The sequence below is a fragment of the Petaurus breviceps genome, unplaced genomic scaffold, assembly GCF_028583685.1.
Source record: "Petaurus breviceps papuanus isolate PSGF00001 unplaced genomic scaffold, PetGlider_PUasm1.0 490, whole genome shotgun sequence".
NCBI classification, from domain to species: Eukaryota; Metazoa; Chordata; class Mammalia; order Diprotodontia; family Petauridae; genus Petaurus; species Petaurus breviceps.
The window spans coordinates 13679015-13703503 of record NW_027186352.1 but is presented as its reverse complement, the minus strand read 5'-3'; the positions used below and the strand labels follow the sequence as shown (position 1 = coordinate 13703503).

At 44.9% G+C, this 24489-nt stretch overlaps 2 long non-coding RNA genes across 3 annotated transcripts; both read left to right on the top strand.

The window, feature by feature from the left end:
* The first annotated feature begins 395 nt into the window (after positions 1-395).
* On the top strand, positions 396-17424 carry LOC138172161 (uncharacterized). 2 transcript variants are annotated; one of them, XR_011171063.1, is made up of 3 exons: positions 396-638; positions 928-1254; positions 2443-17424. It is a non-coding gene; the product is annotated as an uncharacterized lncRNA (long non-coding RNA). The 2 variants fall into 2 exon arrangements; XR_011171062.1 differs by having other exon boundaries at positions 396-1254.
* Positions 17425-20219: 2795 nt separating this feature from the next.
* Positions 20220-24181, top strand: LOC138172073 (uncharacterized). The gene is made up of 2 exons (XR_011171044.1): positions 20220-20332; positions 23710-24181. It is a non-coding gene; the product is annotated as an uncharacterized lncRNA (long non-coding RNA).
* The last annotated feature ends 308 nt before the right edge of the window (positions 24182-24489 follow it).

Below are 24489 nucleotides of genomic sequence, written 5' to 3'. Positions count from 1 at the left end.
GGGCTGCCTCCTCCAGGGCTCCTAGGTCCTGGGGTGCGGCTCGGGCAGCCGGGCAGGGACGCGCTCGAGGTTCGGGCAGCCCGCCCAGGAGCTTTCTGGGGGCTCCCCACTTTGCAACTGTCACCCTAAGGCTGGGCGGGAGAGGACGAAGCAACCGCAGCCACGTGACTGTCCGAGCCCCCTCAGGGTAGCCATCTTCCCGCGGGCAGCCCGACCAGCCCCTTCTGACGCCGGCCAATCGCCAAGGAGGGGAGGGGAGGGGAGGGGAGGGGAGGGCAGGGCAGGAAGGGGGAGGGGGTGGTCGGGGCGGGCAGCGCACACACCCCGCCCACCCCCTCGGACACACCTCTCTGGCCGTCACTTCCCCCACTCTGATCATTTCCTCTCTTGTAAGCGGCCCGGGCCTCCAGTACTCACGCTTACGGTTCCTCTGCCTTCCTGGCCTGGCTTTGAGAAGCCCCTTCGGAGACGCGATGCCCGGGGAAAACAGAGATCACGGAGGCAGAAGGGCCGGGTTCCCATCTCGTCCCTGCCCCACCCCCACTCCCACCCCCACCAGCTGGCCTGCAAAGCCCATGCATAGAGACCTGAAGGCTGAGGAAGGGCCTGAAGCCCTGCACCCAGGTCAGGGCACACAGGTAAAGCAGGGCTGGACGTGACCTTCCTAGGTGGGAAAAATAGAAGGGCCCACAAAGGTCTTCCAACCCGGCCCCCTCATTACGGAAGAAGAGACTGAGGCCCTGATTGGGAGTGATTTTGTCCCAGGGTCTTATGGTTAGAGCCCACTGACACCTCAGTCCAGCACCTCTGGAGTTTTGGGGGGTGGTTTGCTGACTTGTCATCTTATTGGCTTAGGAAACGCTGGGTGTGGAAACATTTCCTGGGCACATCAGAACTTGAGCTTATATTTTAGTTTTTGTTGCCTAGGATCAATCCATCGGTCAACAAGCATTTACTTTGGGCAAGGACTCATGGAATGAAGGATCTTATGGAGGAAGGATCCTCAGCCACACCTTGGTAGACCAACCCTCTCTGCAGAGGAGCTATACGGGGTTAAGGGGCCTGAAACCCATGCAAGAGGGTGTGAAGACTACTTCAACAGAATGGCTGAGGAGAGCAATTTGTCCCAACAGCCATGAAAGCCGCTGAATCTCTTAGGGCTTGCTCAGACATCGAGGAGATGTGCACTGCATCCTGGCCTTCAGTCCACAGGACAGGTCCTGCTGCTGGACTCCAAGGACTCTGGAAGAAAGGGTAAGGCTTTATACAGCCCTGCCTCCCATAAATCTGATTAATGCAGGAGTCTAGACAGCAGCCCATGATGTCATTGCTTCTGGGGGGGGTGGAGCACAGACAACAAGTGAACCCCAGCTATATGTCAGGCACTGTTCTAAGTGTTGGGGATACAAATAGAGGCAAAAGAATCCCTGCCCTCAGGGAGCTTAATGGGGGACACCACTTGCAAAAAAGTAATATACAGGATAAATAGGGAATAATTAACCAAGGGAAGGCACTGGAATGAAGGCTTCTCTAGAAGGGGGGACTTAAAGGAAGGCAGGGAAGCCAGTATGCAGAATTGAGGAGAGAGAGAATGCCTGGAACTAAGAGAAAGATTGTCTTGTACAAAGATCAGCTGGAAGGCCACAGTCACCAATCTGATGAGTTCAGGTTGCAGTGTAAACCTAAGTGCTAGGTTGTAAAGGGCTTTGAAGGCCAAACAGCATTTTGTATTTGGTCCTGGAGACAGTCAGGAGCCACTGGAGCTTATTGAGGGGAGGAGGGACGAAGTCAAACCTGTGCTTTAGGAAAATCACTTTGGTGGCCAAATAGACTGGCGTGGGGAGAGAGACCTGAGGCAGACAGACCCCTGCTCCCAACAGCTATTGTAATAGCCCAGGTGCCTATACCAGAATGGGGGCAGAATCAGAAGAGATAAGGGGGTGAATGTTATGAAGGTGAAATCTGAAGGCCTAGGTGGCAGCTTGGATATGGGGGAGGGGTGAAAGACAATAAAGAATCCAGCCTCACTCCTAGGTTGTGAGCCTGAGGGATGTGGGAAGATGGTGTATGTAGCCCTCTACAGTGATACAGAAGTAGGGAGGGTGTAGGGGGACAAAGGCTGCGCTCTGTGTTGGACATGCTGAATTTAAGGTGTCTACTGGACATCCAGTTCAAGAGGTTGGAGGTTGGAGGTCAGCAGAGAGGCTGGGGCAAGACAAGTCCTTAAATCCATGGGAACGGATGAGGTCACCAAGGAAATCAGTATGGAGGGAGATGAGAAGAGGGACACCCAGGGTGAGAGGGTGTGCTCTGGAGGAGGATTCAGCAAGGGCGGCTGAGAAATGCCAACGCAGGTCTTGAGAGGCCCCTGGGACCTTCTAGTGCAGTGTAGTCCAGTCCCCCACTTTACTTTGGACCATTTCTGTGATTTTGCTGCCACAGGTAACTCCCAAGTTAGAAAATTCCTCTTCCCATGCAGATCAGCACCTCATCAGAAACCGGAGGATCATCTTATCAGAAAGCCACCTCTGACACTGAATGGTAGGTAACCCAGCTTGCCCGGGCTCACCCCTGGGTCCTATGGCAGATCCAGGTCATTCTGATTCCAGGGCCAGCCTCTCTCCACAGTATCATCATACCTCCCATTTTTACTAGTGAAGAAACTAAGGCCTAGTTACAGGATCACAGACAGGGGCCTTAGAGACCCAAACCCCTCATTTGACAGAGGAGGAAACTGAGGTCCATGGAGTTGAAAGGACATGCCCAAGGACACACATTAATTAACAGAGCTGGGTTTTAAATATAGGCCCTTGGAATAGACACTCTCAAAGATATAATATTAGCCGTAAGTGAAAGGAGAGCTATTTTTCTTCTTTTCCCATTTAACAGTATTTTTTTTCCAATTACATGCAAAGATAGTTTTCAACATTCACCTTTGTAAGATTTTAACTTTCAAAATGTTTTTGCCCACCCTCTCCTCCCCAAGACAGCATGCACTCTGATATAGGCTATGCATGTGCAATCATATTAAATCTGTTCACACATTAGCCATGTTATAAAGAAGAATCAGAACCAAAGGGGGACAAAAAGAGAAAACAGTATGCTTCAATCTGCCTTCAGACTCCATAGTTCTTTCTCTGAGCGTAGATAGCATTCTCCATCATGAGTCTTTTGGAAGAGGGCTCTATTTCCTTTGTAGGACTTCCTTGATAAACCAATGAATAACAGCAAACAAGAAAACGGGGGGTAAACTGATCCAATGATTCTGGAGAGCAATTGGGAACTATGCCCAAAGGGCTATAAAACTGCATACCCTTTGATAGAGCAATACCACTACTAAGTCTGGATCCCAAGAGATCATCAAAAAGGGAAAAGGACCCACATGGACAAAAATATTTTTAGCAGCTCTTTTTGTGGTGGCCAAGAATTGGAAATTGAGGGGATGCCCATCCATTGGGAACGGCTGAACAAGTTGTGGTATATATATATAAGGGAATACTATTGTTCCATAAGAATGATGAGCAGGCACACTTCAGAAAATCCTAGAAACACTTATATGAACTGATGCTGAGTGAGGTGAGCAGAACCGGGAGAACATTGTACACAGTAACAGTCACATTGTGCAATGACTGACTTTGATAGTCTTAGCTCTTTCTCAGCAATGCAAGGATCTAAGACAACTCCAAAAGACTCATAATGGAAAATGCCATCCATATCCAGAGAAAGAATTATGGAGTCTGAATGCAGATAGAAGCAAACTATTTGCTCTTTTTTTTTTTTTACTGTTTTGTTTCTTTCCTCTTGATTCCTCCCATTGGTTCTAATTCTTCTTTATAACATGACTAATGTAAAAATGTGTTTAATATGAATGTATATGTAGAGCCTGTATCAGATTGCATGCAGTCTTGGGGAGGGGGAGAAAATTTTAAACTCAAATATTATGCAAGTGAATGTTGAAAACTAAAAATAAATTAATTTTTAAAAATTTTTTCAAGAAAAAAATGAGGGATAGAGGGACCAAGCCCCTGGGGTCAGGCAGCTCAAAGGACCCCAGACCCATGTATCCCAAGCTCAATAAATGTTTGTTGACTAACTGGCCTCAGGGGAAGGCCCATTTTCTTCAAGTAAGTTTAAGGAGAAAGATGACCTCACTGGAGATCATCTCCCTCAATTTGGTGGTTCTCGACATCAGCTCCTGAAGCTGAGAAAGGTGAAACATTTTATCCAAGGTCACACAGGCAGTCAGAGAGGATCAGGGTTTGAGCCCAAGACTTGTAGCTACAAGTCCCTAAAAAAGGTGACAGCCACTCCAAGCCTCTGACTTCCTTCCTATCAAGCAGAGATTCCATGATTTCCTTTTTTTTCTTTTTGGAGGGGCACTTGGGGTTAAGTAACTTGCCCAAGGTCACACAGCTAGTTTTGTGTTAAGTGTCACCGGCCAGATTTGAACTCAGGTCCTCCTGACTCCAAGAACAGTGCTCTATTCACTGTGTCACCTTGCCACCCCTCTTTTTTTTTAATTAAATTTTATGCTTATTTTTAGTTTACATCATTCATTTTCACAAGGTTTTGAATTACAGATATTCTCCCTGTCTTTCCCCTACCCACCAACCCAACACAATGATCCCACTGTATACCCCCTCCCCCATTCTGCTCTCTCCTATATCCTCCTCCATCCCCTCTCTGACTTTACGGTAGGGCAAGATGGATCTCTATACCCCATTGCCTGTACATGTTATTTCTGAGTTGCATGTAAAAAAAATTATAATAATATATATTTTTAAACATTTTATTTTAAAACTTTGAATTCCAGATTCTTTCCCTTCCTCCCTCATCACCCACCCTCACTGGGAAGATAGGCAATTCAATATAGGTTGTACACGTGTAGTTACGCAAAACATTTCCATGGTGGATATATTGTGAAAAACTGACTATATTACCCTCCCTCCTCTCCCTCCCCCCACTTGTTCTATTCTCTACTTTGACCTTATCCCTTTTCAAAAGTGTATGCTTCTAACTTCCCTCCCCCCAGCCTGCCCTCCCCTCCATCCTCTTCCCCTCTACTATCCTGTAGGGTGAGATACCCTATTTAGTGGGTATGTCATTCCCTCTCTGAGCCAAATTCAATGAGAGTAAATTTAACCCATTTCCTTTTGCCTTCTTGTTCTTCCCTTCCATTGTAACAGTTTTCCCTTACCTCTTCTAAATGAGATAATTTACCCCATTCTGTCTCTCCCCATTTCCTCCCATTATATTCCTCTCTTACCTCTCAATTTCACCTTTAAGTATCATCCCTTCCTATTCAGTTGATCCTGTGCCCTGTGTCTATGTATACCTGTACACATATATACACACACTCATATATGTATTCATACACCTATATACCCTCCTATATATGTAGGCATATCTTTGTATGTATACTAGATAGATACATATAGATAGATATAGATATATACATTTATATTCCCTTCAATTATTCTCATACTGAGAAAAGTTTCATAAGTTACAATTATCATTTTTCCATTTCGGAATGCAAATAGTTCAACTTTGATAAGTTCCTTATGATTTCTTTTCCCTGTTTACCTTCTCATGCTTCTTGTATCTGAATGTCAAATTTTCTATTCAGCTCTTGTTTTTTCATCAAGAATGCTTGAAAGTCCTCTATTTCATTGAATCATATTTTCCCCTGAAACATGATACTCAGTATTGCTGGGTAGGTGATTCTTGGTTTTAATTCTAGCTCCTTTGACCTCCAGAATATCATATTCCAAGCCCTTCAATCCCTCAGTGCAGAAGCTACCAGATCCTGTGTTATCCTGATTGTGTTTCCAAAATATTCACATTGTTTCTTCTTGGCTGCTTGTAATATTTTCTCCTTGATCTGGGAACTCCAGAACCTGGCTATGATATTCCTAAGAGTTTTCTTTTGGGGTTTTTTTTTCAAGAGGTGATGGGTGGATTCTTTCAACCTCTATTTTGCCCTCTGGTTCTAAAACATCAGGGCAATTTTTCTTGAGAATTTCTTGAAGGATGATTTCTAGGTTCTTTTTTTGATCATGGCCAATAATTTTTAAATTATCTTGCCTGGATCTGTTTTCCAAATCAGTGGTTTTTCCAATGAGATATTTCACATTGCCTTCTATTTTTTCATTTGTCTGGATCTGTTTAACAGCATCTTGATTTCTCATAAAGTCACTAGCTTCCATTTGGTCCAGTCTAATTCTGAAGGAATGGTTCTGTTCAGTGAGCTTTTGAGATTCTTTTTCCATCAGGCAAATTCGGCTTTTTAAGGCATTCTTCTTCTCATTGGTTTTTTGAGCCTCTTTTGCCATTTGAGTTAGTCTATTTTTTAAGGTGTTATTTTCTTCAATCAGGTTGTTGACTCTCTTTTTATGATTTTCTTACATCATTCTCATTTCTCTTCCCAATTTTTCCTCCAGTTCTCTTATTTGGTTTTCAAAATTCTTCTTAAGCTCCTCTATGGCTTCTAATCAGTTCATATTTTTCTTGGAAGCTTTTAGTGCAGGAGTTCTGACTTTGTTGTCTTCCTCCTGTTCCAATGCTTTGATCCTTTTTGTCCCCAAAAAAGAAATCCAAAGTCAGATTGCTGTGCTTGCTTTGCTTGCTCATGTTGCCACTCAGTTACTTGACTTTTGGGCTTTTTGCCACAGTAGAACTCTGCTACCAGAGGGGGAAGCTTTGTTCCAAATCATCGGGGTTTTCTCAGCTGCCAGAGCTATTAGTTGGCTGCCCTGTCTGAAGCCTCCACGTTCTCTGGCTCACTGGTCACATACCCCAGGACCTCCACCCTAGACAGCTATCCATATCCAAGCAGGTTAAAGCAAGAGTGATTACCCCTCAGAATGGTTGCTTGGTCCCCCTACAATCTGCAGGCCAGGAGCTCTGTAACAGCCATGTGGCTGCAGCTGCTGCACCTCAGCCGCCTCTCCCTCCAGGGGCAGAGGCCAGACCACACTCCTGGACCCCCTGTTCCCAAAGTCCACTGACTTCTCACTTTTTCTTTGGCATTTATGGGTTGATAATTCTGGAAACCTCCACAGCTACTGGTGATCCACTCTCCCAACATCCCTCTAGCGCGCCTGGTTGGGCCGACATGAGGCTAAAACCTCGGGGCTGGGCTTGGCTCCCAGCGTGCTGCAATGAACCCTTCCTGTCCATCTGCTAAGCTGTCTTCAGTGGGAGGTTTATTTCCCTCTATCACTTTGTGGGTTCCCTAAAGTTTGTTTAGAGTCATTTTTATAGGTATTTGAGGTGGTTATGGGAGGAGCACAGGGAGTTTTCCTGCTTCTCTGCTGCCATCTTGGCTCTGCCCCCCCAATTCCATGATTTCTGGAAGAATTTCTGTGTCGGCAGGATTTTGGGGAAGAGTCGTTGCTTTTACAGAGATTCTGCAGCTGAGTCTGAATTTCCATGGGCCCGCAGTTTGGGCCATTTTCATAATTCTGCAGGTTCCCAGGCCTTGGGGTTCCTTGTTTCTCTGACCAAATGAGATAATATCTGGAAATTGCTTAGTACAGTACCTGGCATATAGTTGGTGCTTAACAATTGCTTATTCCCTTCCCTCCAATGTAGAAGAAGAGGAATTGTTTAATTACTAGGCAACGTGATCCCCAAATCTAACCTAAGCAGAGAATGTGAATGTCCTGAGAAGTGCCAGTCTTGGGAGTTGTCTGCTGAGCAAACGCAATGTCAAGGCAGGTGGGTGGCACCATGGACAAAGCCCTAGACTTGGGGTCAGGAAGATGAAGTTCAAACCCAACTTCAGACAATTACTAGTTGTGTGATCCTGGGCAAGTCACTTAACTCTTTTTGTGTCAGTTTCCTCACCTATAAAATGAGCTAGAAAAGGAAATGGAAAACCGTTCCAGTATCTCTGCCAAGAAAACCCCAAATGGGGTCACAGAGTCAAACACAACTGAAAAAAATGACTGAACAGCATTAGAATCAGTACCAGGAGTTTAGAACCCTTCTGGACTTTCTGGAGAGAGATTTCCTGAGTGCTGTCTCTCAGAGAAAGTTATAAAAAGACAGATAGTGGGGAGAGAGGGAGAGGGAAAGGAGATACCTAGACTTCCACAGCTATAGCTGTTACACTGAATTACCCAGACCACTTGTCTATCCTGGAGGGAATTGTTCTTCAGAAACCCTGATCATGTTTGCCTTGGGGGCAGAGCAAGGGAAAGATGGGTCCTAAGACTGGGAGTGGCAGTACAGATCAGGGAGGAACTGAGTAAGACCCTGGAAGGGAGAGATTGCCCAGGAAAGATGCCCCAATGGCCGCACCTTTGAAGGGAAGCTTAGGACCTAACATGACTGCTAATTACCATTTTCTGTACTATGAAATAAAGGTTTTCCTCTCTGAATTTGTGACTTTGAGCAGTGACCTCTTTGGTGTCAGCCCCTGAGGGTAGCAACTGTCCACAGGAGCCAGAGGATGAGTGGGGGGCAGCATTCAGGGCACACTTTGGGTTATCTGTTACATTACTCATTTTTTCCTTACAAGACTCAAGTCAGTCTTTTGTCCTGTCCATGCCCCCTCTTCTGCCCTTTAGGACTAAGCAGGCCAATTCTGATCCCTGTTCCACATGACACGAGACAATTACCATGTCCTCTCCACCTCATCTAACTCTATGCTCATGAAGGTCATTGAGGACCACCTAAAGATTAGAGGAGTAGTATTAAAAATGGAAACACCTCCTAGTGTCATTATGAAAATAGTTTCATCATTCGGGGCTCCTAGGGGTTTGAGAGCCCCTCTTCTGACCTGGGATTGCCCACTGTCCAGGCAATGACACAGAGCTCAATGGCCAAACCGTGGAGTTGCTACCTCCATGTCCAAGCTCCTGGGAAAAGAATCAGGCCCAAAATGAGATGGGAGGAAGAGAGCAGCCTGAATTTCCTTTGGGGCATTGCACCAGCCTTTTAACAAGCAGAAATTGATCTTTTCAAGATAAATGTTGTCATGGAGATACAATGACATGGTTGTGAATCTTGGAATTCCAGTCTCCAAGGATTCAAGGTGAGGAGTGACCCAAGGGGCAGTGGAGAAGCATGATGGATGTTTCAAGGAATACCTATGTGCGAGAAGACTTGTGGAGTCATGAGGAAACATTTGACTAAAAAAGACCGATGGCTGGTCATGTTGTTAAAAATGAATGGGAAGGGGCGGCCAGGTGACTCAGCGAGTAAGAGCACCGGCTCCAGTGTCGGGATGACCTGGATCAAATTCGGGCTCAGATACTCAGCACCACAACCAGAAATAACTGGCCGTGTAACCTTAAGCAAGTTACTTAACCCCGATTGCTTAAAAAAAAAAAATGAATGGGAAGAGGGCTTCCCCCACAATGACTTTGTATTTTCTTGGCATTTGTTTTGTTTACTTCTATACATACATTTGCTTTCTCTCAGATACAATGTAAACTTGAGGGCAGGTGAGCTGTTTAAATCCCATCTTTGTACACCTGGCCCACAGTAGGTGTTTCCATATTGTATCTGAAATTGAATCAGGTGCTCCCTAGTCCTCCCACCAGGCCTGGTTGCTCTCCAGTTAGCCAGTAACTCACAATGTGGCTCCAGAAACTGAACATGATACTTCGGATAACTGTCAGCCCACAGTAGGACTGTTGCTTCCATAGTCTAGGATAGTCTGCCCCTCTTATTGATTCCTGAGAGATCCTCCTTGGCTTCTTTGGCTGCCTGGTCACATTGGTGACTCCCATCAGTAGGGTTTCTTTTGCCTTATGGCGTCACTCAGATAATGGGGGAGGAAGGGAGTGTAGTTAGTTTGATCATGTGAGATGAAAAGAGCTAAGACAGATAATTCTACTGGAGAGGTTAGGCCACTCCCAGAATCTGAAGTTTGCCAATAGTGGTCAATATCAGCTTTTTCTTATTGTGGCTTCTGGTTCATGAAGGCTCTGACAGGTTTTATTTCCTCCATATTCGAAGGAAATGATAAATTTCAATTTAAGAGTAGTGAAGATAAAGATATAATTTTCCCCCATCCAAGTTCACAGGCTCCTGGAAGCCTCTTAACAGGCCAGAACAAGATCTGTGATCCTAGGAATCTAAAATGTTGCCTTTGATGTGTATTATCTGTTTGACCGTGGGCTAGCAGCACACTCCCTGGGCCTCAGTTTCTTTGGCATAAAGTGAGAGTGGAGAGTGAGTTTCAAGACTGGTAGAGCTGGATTCCTCCCCATCCTCTCTTAGGTTCTTGATGTGTGGCCCTGGGGAAGTGATCTCACCTTTTAAGCCTTGGTTTCCCTGTCTATAAAAGGGGAAGAATAATACCTCTGCTAATTAGTCCATAGGGTTATTTGAGGATCAAATGAGAAAGTGACTAAGGTATTTTGCAAATAATGAGCAGGTCCAGTTATTAAAGGAATATAAACCTAACATTCTGTTGTCAAAGCATTTCACTGCCATAGACACTGAAAAGGAACCCCCAGAAATGGTCTGTCCTTTGCAGAAGATCGTAGTATTAAGCTAGGGCAAAATTGAGTATATACCTCAGCTCCCCTCAAATAAGAGCTCCCCCAACTCCAAGGCATATGTGGGTGAACATCTACTCAAAATTATAGCTCCTAAGACCACACCAGTTTCCCTTCTGGCAGACTAACCCAGAGGACACACTAATTCGGAACAGAAGGCATTTAATTAAACAGTACAGCCTAGGAAAGTAAAGTCCAAGGAAAAACCATATCTCCCCCAGCCCATCCCTATAAAGAGGCACTTTTCCATATTCCTACATCCCCTAAGAGAGGGAACATGTAGTCAGGGCATATGCACAGAAGAAGGAACAGGACACATGGGAAGTATGCACAGCCAGAGCAGCGAAGGACCCTAGTACTGAGGGCCTCCCCTGACTCTGAGGTCACCTACTCAGCTTCCCTGGAGAGCTGATGAATTCTTCTGAGCTATGCAGATCACCATTGTCCCCCATGTGTTCTAGGCTCTGCTGTTTCAGAGAATCACAGCTTTAGGATTGGGAAGGATGCGAGAGGCCATCTAGCCCAACCCCATAATTTTCTGGATGAAGGCTGCCTAAAGTCACACAGTAATTAAGTAGCAGAGCCAGGATCTGAAGCCAGATCTTCTGACTCCAAATCCAGTGTTCATTCCACTCTGCCATGCTAATTCTCCACTTTGCTTTTACCATCTGCAGAACTGCAGCTGCCATGGGCCTCCAACCCAAAGACAGGTGGCTACAATACTTTTTGTGTGTCTAACCCATAGCCTCAGGTCTAAATTTTAAAATAAGATCAATGAAACACAATATGGACCTGGAACACACACAATTCACAAAAATTTTTGTTCCCCAATTAGGCGCATCTTCTACCATTATAGCAAAAAATAAATTAGCAAAGTACGATGATTTCATCCACCAAGTTTGTGGTTGAAAAGGAGCCTACTGAGCATCTTGGGTATACAGGTGTTCAAGGAAGAATAGTATCTCTAGGGTGAGAGCTGCAGAACTATGAAGCCAAGTGCGAGCAGCTTTCCAGAGGACTGCTGCTGTGAACAGCTTTTCAAGGTTCTGATTGTGCAGTGTATTGAACTCTCTATTCAATAACAAATCAAAGCAAAACATTCACAGAAAATCAAAGTACAGCATTCACAATGTTACAACTCAACAATTTATCACTAAAATGGCCACATAGTTTTCACCAAAGGGGTCACATGGTTTTAAATAAAGTACATTCATTTAGTCAATCACAAAGTACAAAAGTCAAAGTCCTCCATCCCTAGGTCACAGTAAACCATAATCTTCTCAGTCACTACACAGTATTCAAGTAAAGTCTTCTTTCAGTTTGACTTGAGGCTGGCTCTCTGCTTCCATGGGTCCTCTTCCATGGTCCCAGATCCAACTGTCACCTGGGTTCAAAGGCAGGCAGCTCCCAGTTCCTTGTCCAGTTCTTCATCCAGTTCCCATTCCATATTGAAGTTCATAGTACCCAGTCTACCTCCAGTCCTTCACAGTTCCTGTTTCTGGGAAGACAAAGCTTGACAGAGCCACAATAATATTCATACACATGGCTGGCACCATCACCAATTCACTATCTGCCTGTGAAATCAACTCAGACACACCAACAAGGTCTGAGAACTCAACACAAATCATCAACATAGAAATCAACAAAGACCCACAAGCAAGGTCCAAGAGGTCAGCACAAATCATCAGTAAAGTCCCAGGACCTCCAAAACCCTCCTGCAGGACTTCTGTGAACATACAACCAGAAAATCCTCTTTCAGGGCTTCCAGTAAGGTCCCAGGACTTCTATACAAAGTATCATAAACAAACATCAACACAGACAGAAAAGACAGAGGGCCAGGATACCACAAGTTTTCTCGGATACCACAAGTTTTCTCCATAAACTCTGCCACCACAAGAGTCTTCTTATCAGTTCTGCCATCTCAAGCCCTGGGCCTCTCCTTATATATGGTCATTAGCTCCTCCCCTTCCTTTTGCTGAAGTTCATGAGTTCTAGGGTTCACAAGTTGTGGGGTTCACATGTTCTGTTTCTTTATAGACTTGATACAAGGCTCAAAAGGCACCTGAACTGAAACAAGGTGTTAATTCAGTAGCTGAAACAAGGTGTGAACTACTTCTGTGCTTGCCATTACAGAGCCCTTTGGCGTCTGCCTACCACCTAACTCCCACCTGTGACTCCACTACATGACTGTAGCGTGTGAAGTGGCCTCACCCTGGTAGACAGGCTAAACCAGGCTAAAGGTCACTGACAGACCACAAACCCATTCCTAAGTTAGAGCCATGTTTACCCAACCATGTGAAGACTTCTTCCAGTGGAATGTGCAGATAGAACAATTTGTTCCAGCAACCATGATGGTGCTGAAGCAGGTGCCGTGGAGCACTGTGACAATTAAAAAATCTCAAGAGACAGTTTCTGGGTAATTTGATCATTTTCTTAATAAGGCCAGCACGTTATTATTGTTATTAATAAAAGGATGGCCATTTGGCTCTTAGACCAAAGACCCCGAATGGGGGTGGGCTCACACTTTATATGCCCTTCAAAGAGGAGATGTTCCTGAGGGGTGGCAGTCAGCTCTGATTGGTTACCACAATATTAAAATGAATATCTTAGGTTACTGTGACTCATGTCATCCAAATCTTGGTCAAAGAAACATCAATTTCCATATCACCTGTCTGGCAAAGGGAGGATCCACATCTTCCCAGACCTGTCTGAGCAAACACAATGAGCAGGAATGCACCCATTAGTCTAAAATTAGAGTGTCTTTTACTGTCTGATTAAATCTCAGCCTGGGTAAATCTCTAAGAGAGATTTCCCACACTCGGTTTCTAGATGAGGAATTAGAAAAGGGGAAAAACCTTGATCTTAACACAATACTTATTTATTAAATATGAGAGAAATATTCATTTCTTATTGCACTTAAAGCTTGGTTAGACATTGAAGATGCCAAGGCCATCCACTGTATCCCAGGCCATTGTCAGTCATTCCAACTTTTTTTTGCCACTGGACTTTGATGATTCTAGAAGAGAGAGTGAAGCCAACAAATTTGGGCAAATCTGCCTCACTTAAACCTAATTTATGTGTGAATCAAAAGACATCACCCATACCATTTTATCATTTTTGCCTACCTCAAAGTCCTGTGTTGACAGGCAAGTGATGAAGCAGTCGGTATAGATACACTGGGAGCTGCAGCCACAACCCTGGACACAGTTGGCTGAAGCCAGAGGGTCATCTCCCCAGTAGACTTAAGCTGCAGTGGCATTCGGCAGTACCCTGGGTGTCTGAGCAGCCTTTTATAAGCACCACCCTGGTCACCTCCTGGTGTGAAGAAGGGACTAAAAAAGATTACCTAAACATCATCTGCTTCACCCAGCCTAACTTTGGCCAGCTTACCACGGCAGGTGGGGGTCCTACCCTGTGGTCAAAACACAAAAAAATATACAAAAACCTTTTAAAGACGGTTCTCCTCACCATCAGTGCATGGAACGTGCATGTGCTTATAGATGACATGAAATCCAGTAAGCCTGAAAGATGAACATCCAGGGTGGCCAGGTGGCATAGTGAGTAAGAGTACTGGCCCCAGAGTTGGGAGACCTGAGTTCTGTTCTGGGTCCAGATACTTAACACCACACAGTATAACTGGCCGTGTAACCTTGAGCAAGTTACTTAAACACAATTGCTTTAAAAAAAAAAAAAGATGAACATCCCCTGTTGCAAGAGAAGTAAAGAGCTGCCCAGCATGAGCCGAGGCTGGTGCATGAAGGCAGCTTACCCAGATTGGAGCTGGGTACACGTTTTTCCTCGAGTGACCACAGTGATATGGAGCAATGTAAAGTTGGCGTGTGTTTCACAATCAAAGCCAATCTAGTCAAAAAGCTCCGAAAAAGGTGAAGGACAGACTCGTGACAATGTGATTGCCACTCACAGGAAAGTACCACACCACCATCATGACTGCCTACGTTCTCACCATGATGAACCCAGATGAGGTCAAAGAAAGTTTTTATGAAGACCTGGAGGCCCTCATCATCAATGTACTGAAAGAAGATCAGCTGGTAATTCTGGGCGACTCTAATGCCAGAGTAGGCACGGATTATCAAACATAACAGGGAGTCCTTGGGAGGACTGGAGTCAGAAACAGCAACTGCAGTGGTGACTTACTACAGAAGACTTGCACAGCTCATGACCTCATCACTAACACTGTCTTCCATTTACCCAAATGCAACAAAATTTTGTGGGTGCCCCCTTGAAGCAAGCATTGGTATTTAATAGACTAAGTTATTACAAGGAGAAAAGACAGATGGGATGGAAGGGTGACAAAGGTGATGTATAGCGAAGAGTGCTGGACTGACCTCAGACTTACCCTCTCCAAGCCAAACATTCGCATTCCACAAAAGCAGCTTCCCCAAGGCAAGACAACCAAGACTTAACATCAACAGATTAGAAAGCTTCTCCATGTGTGAACACTTTGTTACTGACTTGGAGTGAAAGCTGAGTCAACACATGGTTGGCAACAGTGTAGCAGAAAAGGAGTGGTTACCTTTCAGAGATTTGGTGGGCAGAATACTCACAAACACCAGAACTGGTTTGATGAAAATGATGGGGAAATTCAGAAGCTACTAGATACAAAAAACAAGAACTCCACAGGATTGACCAGCAGGATAGCCCATTCATCTCCAAGAAGGCAGCATCTAATTCCATCAGGAGCAAAATGTAAGCCAAGCTGAGAGAGATGCAGTATTCTTGCCTCAGTGAGAAGGCAGATGAAATTCAGCTTTATGCTGATAGTAACAATCCAAAGTGCTTTTATGATGCCCTGAAGGTTATTTATGGTTCTGAAGAACTCTGGTGCATCTCACTATTCAGTGCTGGTAGAGCCACAGTGATTAGTGATAAGGACATGATTCTGAAGAGATGGACTGAACACTTCCATAATGTTCTCAACAGACTGTCATCAACCATTGTTGAAGCCATCGACTGTATACCTCAGGTTAAAGTCTGTTCCTCTCTAGTTGAATTTCCAACTAAAAAAAGAGGTTTTGGATGCCATTAGGCTCCTCTCGTGTGGTAAAGCTCCTGGTGCTGTTTCTTTCCCAGGTGAGATCCTACAAGGCAGGGGGTCCAGTGCTCACACTAAAGCTGACTGAAATTTCCAGATTATTTGACAAAAGGATGTGATATCCAGGAGTCCAAGAATGACTCCACTGTCCATCTCGATAAAGAAAAAAGAAATAGGCTGTCCTGTGACAATCACAGAAGGGTCTCTTCTTTAATCATTGATGACAAGATTCTTGCCAGAATCCTCCTCAGTAGACTGAGCCTTCACCTGGAAGATGGTCATCTACCCAAGAGCCAGCGTGTCTTCAGAAAGGGCCAAGGAACAGTCAACGTGGGGTTTGCTGCCCAACAACTCCAGAAAAAGTGACAGTAGCAGAACAGAGGTCTGTACACATCTGTCCATTTGACCATGGCCTTTGATACTGTCTGTCTTGAGTGCTTGTAGATCATGGCAAAATTTGGTTGCCTGGAAAAGCTGATCAGTAATTGTACTTCAGTCTCATGACAGCATGCTTGCCCCAGTTCTTGATGATGGATGTTGCTCTCAGGCTTTCTCGGTCACTAGTGGGATGGAGCAGGGCTCTCTGCTTGCTCCTGTACTTTTCAGAAGCATGATGTTTTCAGCCATGTTGTCAGATGCCTTCAGTGAGGCCTCAAGGTCAGCTACCTCACTGATGGTAAATTATTTAACTTGAAAAGGCTACAAGCTAAGACCAAAGTACAGGAAGTGTTGCTGCGTGGTTTTCTGTTTGCAGATGATTGTACACCAATGCAGCCTCTGAAACTGAGATACAACAAAATATGGATCAATCCTCTGCTGCCTGTGCTAATTTTGGCCTAACAACACCAAGAAAACAGGCTCCCCACCAGCTAGCATCACACCATCCATATATGGAAGCACAGGTTACAGCAAATGGAAAGATTTCTAGTGCTGCCCATAAGTTCACTTTCCTTGGCAGTCGGCTTTCCAGGGATGTACATGTAGATGATGAAATTGACACACAGAGTTAGCTCAGTGTTTGGGAAGTTCCAAAGGAGAGTGGGGGAGAGAAGACATACTAGAATGCTACCAAACAGAACTGTGGTGTGGATCTCACTGTTGTATGCCTATGAAACCTGGATAGTCTACCAGCACCAGGCCAGGAAACTGAATCGCTTCCATTTGAATCGTCTTAGGAAGATTCTGAAGACCACCCAGCAGGATAAGGCACCAGATACTGAGGTGCTTTCTTGAGCTGAACTGCCAAGCATTTAAACTCACTTGCAGAAAGTGCAACTCCAGTGGGTTGGTCATATTGATGCCAAAAGTACATTTGCCTAAAAGACTATTTTATGGAGACTTCACTCAAGGTAAGCACTCACAGAGGTCAGAAGATGGGATACAAGGAGAGTCTTAAGGTCTCTCTTGTAATAAGAATGTAAATTTTAAAGATCTTCCCTGCCCCTAGGCTAATGTGCACCTGAAGCCTGGTGTGGGGGAGGCTTGTTTTTCAGTAGATACTTCTTGATTGGCCAGTGAGTCAATAAGGTTGTTACATTCTCTGAGCCAGGAGAAGGCTATATAAGCCCTGATGTGTAGCTTTGTTTTTGGGACTCACTTTGAGAAGTGTTCTGTGATTTGATCTGAATTCTGGGAAGCCGTTGTTGAGAGTCCCCCGGCTTTGAAAAACCCAGAATGTGGAAACCCAGATGTTGACTGGGTATGTATGTAATGGTTGGACAGTTTGGAAAGCTGTCTACTTGATGTTTCTGTCTTGATAATTCTGCCTGTATGCTTTGAGGTTCAGGGTGCTGACCTTTTCTCCTGAACAAGGTAAACAATATATGTCTGACTGATTAAAGTAAGCTTGTTAACCCATTTTGAGTTGCTTTCCTTTAACAAAGCAGATCCAAGAACCTGTGTGAGCAGGCACCCTGGGGACACTGGGGTGCTTGCCACTACACTCTGAAGAACTTTGAGATTGATTGCCTGACATGGGAGACACTGGCACAGGACTGCCCAGCATAGCATGCCCGCATCAAAGAAGGCTCTGTGCAATGCAAGCAACTAAGACAGTTCCAAAAGACTCATGATGGAATATGCCATCCGCATCCAGAGAAAGAACCATGGAGCCTGAATGCAGAGTGAAGCAGACTATGTTCTATTTTTTGGTTTGTTTGTTTCTTCTTTCTCATGGTTTTTCCCTTTGGTTCTAATTCTTTATAACATGACTAATGTGGAACTGTGTTTAATATGACTGTACATGTATAGCCTATGTCAGATTGCATACCATCTTGGGGAGAGGGGAGGAAAAAAAAAGGGGGAGAAAATTTAAAACTCAAAATCCTAAAGAAGTAAATGTTGAAAAATAAGAATAAATTAATTTTGATAAAACAACCAAGTCCCTGTGCTCTATGAGAGAAAACAGAACTACAGTAGCTCAAAAGAAACATGACATGTAGGAGGTTAGAGATATCTCCACTCCAAACGTTCGTTCACATGGATTGCTTGTGCCGGACCTGTGGTAGAGCCTTCAGGCTGTGTGGGCTACAGAGACCCTGCCCCAGATTGACTACTCGGAGACGTCTCAAGGTGAGAACAGGAAGTTTTATTGAAGAGAAGTGGGCAGTCCTGTCACTGGGAAGTCCAGAGAGAGGAGGCCGCCATACAGAAGCCAAAGCTGGGTTATATAGCGAAAACCGCAGGAAAACCGCAGCCCTCCCCTTCCTCACGTAATCTTTTAAATTGATTGGTTGTGCATTCCCTTATTTGGCAGGTGGGGTGACAGGGGATTTCCAGAGTTTGGTTTTCCCCAAGATCCCCCGACTTCTGGTAGCTGGAAACTGGGGCCTAAAGGCTTCTAGTACTTTAGCAAATAGTTCACGTGAGAAACGACACTTCATTCCACACAAGGCTTATACGGGCCTGTTCAGTTGGCACACTGTACCTGACCCCAACAAAGTGGTGTCATTTTGGTCCTCATCAAGCACAAAGGACCACGAACTGACTGAACATCTAGTCCTCTCCAGCCCCCACTTTACCAATGAGGAGACCTTGTGTAGTGGCACGTGGGGTCTCCTCTGACTCCCAAGTCCCTCACTCTTCCCACTTGAGTTGTCTAAGGCATAGCAGGTACCAGTGCTGTCCTTTGGGACCCCTAAGCCTAGCCAGACATGCATTGGGCCCCATGCATGACCCAGTGATCAGATACGTGGGGGGTTTTATAGGTATCTGTGGTAATCCATTTCCATAAGAGAGGTAAAGACATGCTGAATTTCAGTCAAGTGATTTCTTCCTCTTAACCCTCCACCAGGTTGCCAACAGGGTTGGGCAAGATTAGGGCCTTTGGGCAAAAGTAGATTTGTGAATTGCTAAAGGGGAGGGGAGGGGTGGACTTATGTCTTTCTCTACTCTATAGGTAAGCCACCTTAAGTGAGGAAATTGCTGCACAGCTATGTTAATAGAAATGCACCAGAAAGTGTATCACTGTCATTCAAATTCATCCCAGGCTCCAAGCCCAGGGCTTCAAATACATCAGATGTAGGAAAGTAATTTTAAAAAGAGATATGAAGGATATGGGACACTACAGCCACTCTACTCTCCTCTGAAATATTGGGGGTCCATGAGTCATCTCCAGGGTGTTGACAAGAGCTACTCAGCTAGAGCTGGAAGGGGCTTCCCAAAACAGCTTTCTCAAGTGGCCCATTTCACAGATGAGGTCTGGAGTGGTATGAGGTTAGGGTTAGTTGGTTTTGGTTTTCACTCAATATGGCATGGTTTGTTTCTCAAATTGACACCCACAGAGGTTAAATAACCTGTTCAGGGTCACATACAAAGTGTCTGAGGAAGAATTTGAACTCAGATCTTCCTGACTCCACTATACCATGATCTTCTTTGCCCTCCCTCTTGTCTTCTCTTTAGACTAACCAGCTTTGATTTCACTAACTGCCCTTCAGCTGGCATGAACTCAAGGTCCAGGGAGAATCTAAAAAGCACAAATAACTTCATTCATTTTCAAAATATGGACTAGAAAGAAATGGATATGTCAAGTCAAATCCTGATTCAGCTACTCATTCCCTGTGTGACCTTGGATAAATCACAGCCCCTGGGCCTCAGTTTTTTCACCTTGAAATTGAGGGTGTGAGGCTCCTGGATGCCTGAGGTCCTCCTGTTCTAAATCCCATAAAGGTCCTACAAATAGTTTTACTTCATGAAGTCATCCTCCCCCAAGGACCTATGATGGCTCCCCACTGCCCACTCAGTCAAGTTCAAATTCAGTAGAACTCTTGCCCTGCTCTGCCCATTCAACTTTATATCTCATTAATTTTGTTACATTTACATTTAAAAGGACAATGGCAAAAGATTGTGCCTGTTTTCTCCTCTTTAATAAGGAGACTACTTGGGCCAACGAGTCAGCACAGATTACTGGGTTTTATTCCAAGTTCTTTTAATATCCAAGGTAACTCCAGACCAGATGCAGTCACCTCCTTTTTAATTAGGAATGCTACTACCCTTCTCCTCTTTGAGTCGTGGGGGATCTGTGAAAATTAATTAGGCCTTTAAAAAGAGTACAAACATCTATAAAGTGCTTTATAGCTAATGAGAGGTAAATATTATGCAAATACAAGGAACTGTAATTTTATTCAGTTGGATTGGTAGTGTTGTGTTCAGCCACAGAAAGCAGCTAGGGTGTGGTAGAAAGTTCATGTGACTTCTGGATTCCAATTCCACTTCCTGCTCTTTCTAGCCCTGTGAACTGGGAAGAGCTCTCCCCACTTTCTCCTTGGTAAGATTGCACTACCTACTGCACTTGGCTGTTGGGAGGCAAATACTTTATCAATATTACATGGGAGTAATAGAAAGAGATTTCTGATTCCAGAGTGAGCATGAAGGTAACAGTGCTTCCTTTGAAATGCCAGTTCTTGTTAGTAGTCCTGATAAATCTTCACTAAATTATTAATAAGCTCACATTGTTAGAGGACTCTCAAGTTTGCAGAGTGCCTTACAGATTTATCTGTTGGATCCCGGTGAGATGGGTGCGACTGGGGATAATGGCACCTATGCTTTCTTCAGTATAGGGAGGGAACTCCCTTAACTTATTCAGGTTAGTCCCTGCTCTGCACGAGTAGCAAAAATGGAAAGTGGCTTAGTAGGGTCACAGGGTCAGCAGGGGTCTGTAATGGAAATGTAAATTTAAAGATCTTCCCTGTCCCTAGGCCCTTTGATAGGCTTTAGAGACTGAGAACCTTCCTTGATTTGAAAATGTACTCTGCCTCCTAATAGGCTGAATATGGTCACATGGAGCCTGTGGCAGGAGGCTTGGTTTTCAGGAATGCCCAGACCTTGATGCTGTGTGATTGGGCAGTGGGTCAAGAGGGTGGTTACATTCTCTGACCCAGGAGAAGGCTATATAATCCCTGATGTGAGGCTTTGCATTGGGGCTCACTTTGAGAAGTGTTCTGTGATTTGACCAGATGAGACTCTGGGAAGCTGTTGTTGAGAGCCCCCCCCCCTTTGAAAAACCCAGATGTTGATTTGGTATGGATGTAATGGTTGGACAGTTTGGACACCTGTCTACTTGATCTGTTTCTCTCTCTTGATAATTCTGTCTGTATACTCTGAAGTTTGGGGTGCTGACCTTTTTCCCCTGAACTAGGTAAACTATACATATTTGACTGATTAAAGTAAGCTTGTTAACCCATTTTGAGTTGCTTTCCTTTAACAAAGCAGATCTAAGAACCTGTGTTGGCAGCCACTCTGGGGATGCTGGGGTGCTTGCTGATACAGGGTCAGAGATAGGACTAGAATACAGGTCTTCCTGACTCCCAGTCCAGCTCTCTGTCCACTACAGTTATGGTGGATAAAATATTGTAACAGACTGTCCACCAAGCCTTTGGAAACCCTCCATGCAGATTGGAGATAGGGAGGCCACCCAAAGGAAGTTTGCACATATAAGGAGAGCTGCCTGGACACAGGGTGATTGCCTCTATCTCTCAGTCCCAATGTGAGGCCTGGGACCTGGGCCAGGAAAGGGCGTCAGAGGCGGCTGGCAAGTAGTCAAGATGAGCTCTCTACTCTTGCTGTTATTACACATCCCGGAGCATCTCAGATGCTTGGTGAGCTGTCTGGATCCAGTTTCCCAGATAGTCGAGACCAGGAAGAATTGTGGGGACCATTTCTTCCCTACCCAGCTTAGGAGAATAGAGATTCCCTCCTGGGCAAGCTGGAGAGAATGGAGGCAGAACTTTTCATAGAGTCATTTCACAGGACATTAGATCAAAAGGGATCTCACTCAGAAGAACCAGAGGGGGAAGCAAGGACAGCTCTGGCACCCCCTCATTTACGGCTGGAGAAACCATAGTATAAAAAAGTCCCATTGGTTACCTGAATATCAGGGGCAGGATTGGAAACCAATCCCTTCCCATACACTGGGCAATCCATTTTCTATTTTCTACTCAACTCTTGAAGGGAGGCATCCAGAGACCTGCCAAGTTTGAAAATGCCAGTACATTCAATCATGATTTGGGGAGCAAATTATAGCCCCAAAGAGTGACTTCAGTCCTCTGTGAGCTAAGATCATAGGTGTTTAATGTAAACACAAAAACTTATCTGTGGATAGAATATTTCCATCAAAGCAAGAAATGTTTCTGTTAGCATACACCCACACGTACATGTCTGCAACATTTTTACTTGCTTGCTAAATGATTAGTAGCATATAGATTATATTACATATTTACACAAAGAGAGAACAGATTGCCATCACACAGAGAGAGCTGTCCTGGGAGTCAGAAGACTGGAATTCAGCCCTGCTTTTGCCCAGACTGGCTGTGTGACATTGGCCAAACTTATTTTGCTTCTCAAGGTTCCATACAATTCTCTCTGACCAGAAGTTGTTGAGTAGATGTCCATCTGCACTGGGAGAGGGAGCAGTGTCCAACACCGATGGCATTGTAGATTCAAACCCCCTATCCCAGTATGGGGGGTGCCTTTTTCCTTTTCTCTTGTTTGCTGAATTCCCAAGCTCTGTGAGCAGCCTCGGGGGCTGGCCCCTCCCTTCTAGCCCCACTCCCAGACACCCCCAGGCTTAAATAGCTACCCCCAAGGCCTGGAAATGAACCTCATCTCTGTAGTGAACGATCATCTCCAGAGGTCAGTCCAAGGCTGTGCCAGCCTCGCTTTTCCCTGTGGTGATCCACTAGAAAGTCTAAAGATGCCAAGGCATAGATTGAAACCCTAAATCTCTGTCTTTTTTTTTCCCTCCATCATCAAAATTCTCAATGACACTTTTCAAGCTATGTTTAGCTGTCTGAGTCCTTTCCAGCCATTTCAGGAATTAAAGGAGATTTTACTAAAGTGGTAATGTAATGTGATGAACAAAAACCTGCACCGTGTATGGCTCATCTTAGTAATAGCTAACATTTACGTAGCACTTACTGTGTGTGAGCACTCTGCTAAGCCCTTTACAAATATCATCCCTTTTGATTCTCACACCCTGGGAGGTAGGTGCCATGATTATCCCCATTTTATAGATGAGGAAACTGAAGCAAACAGGGGTTAAGTGACTTGCCCAGGGTCACAGAGCTAGCTTCTGAGGTAAGGTGTGAACTCAGGTCTTCCTGACTCCAGACCTGGCTCTCTATCCATTGCACCACCCACCTTCCCTTAATTCAACTCTGGAAGGCTTGAGGTGTGGAGGGGTGGAGAATCATTGAAACTTTATAACCAGGGAGATTGCTAGATCTTCTGTGTGATGGTCTTTAGGTCATAACAGGAAAAGGAAGGGAGGTCAGTGAAAGTCCTGGGAGAAGCTGCCCTTGGACTTAGCTTCACTAGTTCTTAGTCCCTCCTCCCAGTACATTGTCACCACCACCACCATCATCATCACCATCATCATCATCATCACCATCACAATCATCTTCATCATTGTGTTATCTGAGGAAATTGAGGTTAACCATGGGTTACATTCAACAGTCAGTAAGTGTCTGAGGCAAGATTGGAACTCAGCTCTTCCTGTCTGCAAGACCAGTGTTCTATTCACATTGCTACCTAGCTTCATCCCTACCTTCTCTATCATAGCAAGGCACTTGAATGAGGCAGGCCACGGTCCTAGCTTTCAGGGAGGAAGGTGGGTTCTCACTCTAGAATATCTGGTTGCTTTCCTAGGTCTGATGTTGCAGGCAGACATTGGCTGGGGTGGCCCCAAACATGGACGTTTCCAGAAGATGTGGGAGGAGGTGGTATCAGAATGGAGAGGATGCCAAAGAAGAGGCCCTGGCTCTGACTGAGTGTGGGGCACTGCCTCCATGGCCAGCAATTCCTTTTTTCTGCCAACTCCCTACACAAAGTAGCAGAGGCCAAGCTCTGAAAGCGTTCCCCTCCTGGCATTTCATTCCTATGGGTACTGGGCTGTCTGTTGAATGTTACTCCAACTGTAACAAGGTTAACAGGATGGTTATTCTCTTACCTGCCCTTCCCCATTGATGACAAGTCCACTTTCCTCCTTGAATTTCAAGCCAGGTTTTCATCCTAGAATGGATATTACGTCTCCCTTTGAGCTAAAAACTTCACAGCTCTGTGAACCAACACCATCTGTCTCCATGCATTTATGACTAGGAGATTAAACTGTTCCCTGTTTTGTTTGTTTGTCTTCATTTATTACATCTAGCACCTTAATTAGCTGGCATTTCATTCAAGTCAGCAGCTGTTTACTAAGCGCCTACTATGTGTTAGACCCCAGGGTTTCAGAGACCCTAGTAAAAGCAGCCATTTCGGCTCCCCCCCCCCATGGAAAGGGGGAGGGGCAGCATTTTTGTCTCTCTATTTCTAGCAGTTTGGATAGTAGCTGACAGAGAGCAGGCACTATTGTTGGCTGGACTGAATTGGGATCAATCAGAAGTGATGGGGAAGGCTCAGCAGAGAAGGAGCTTCACAAGCTGAGCCCTG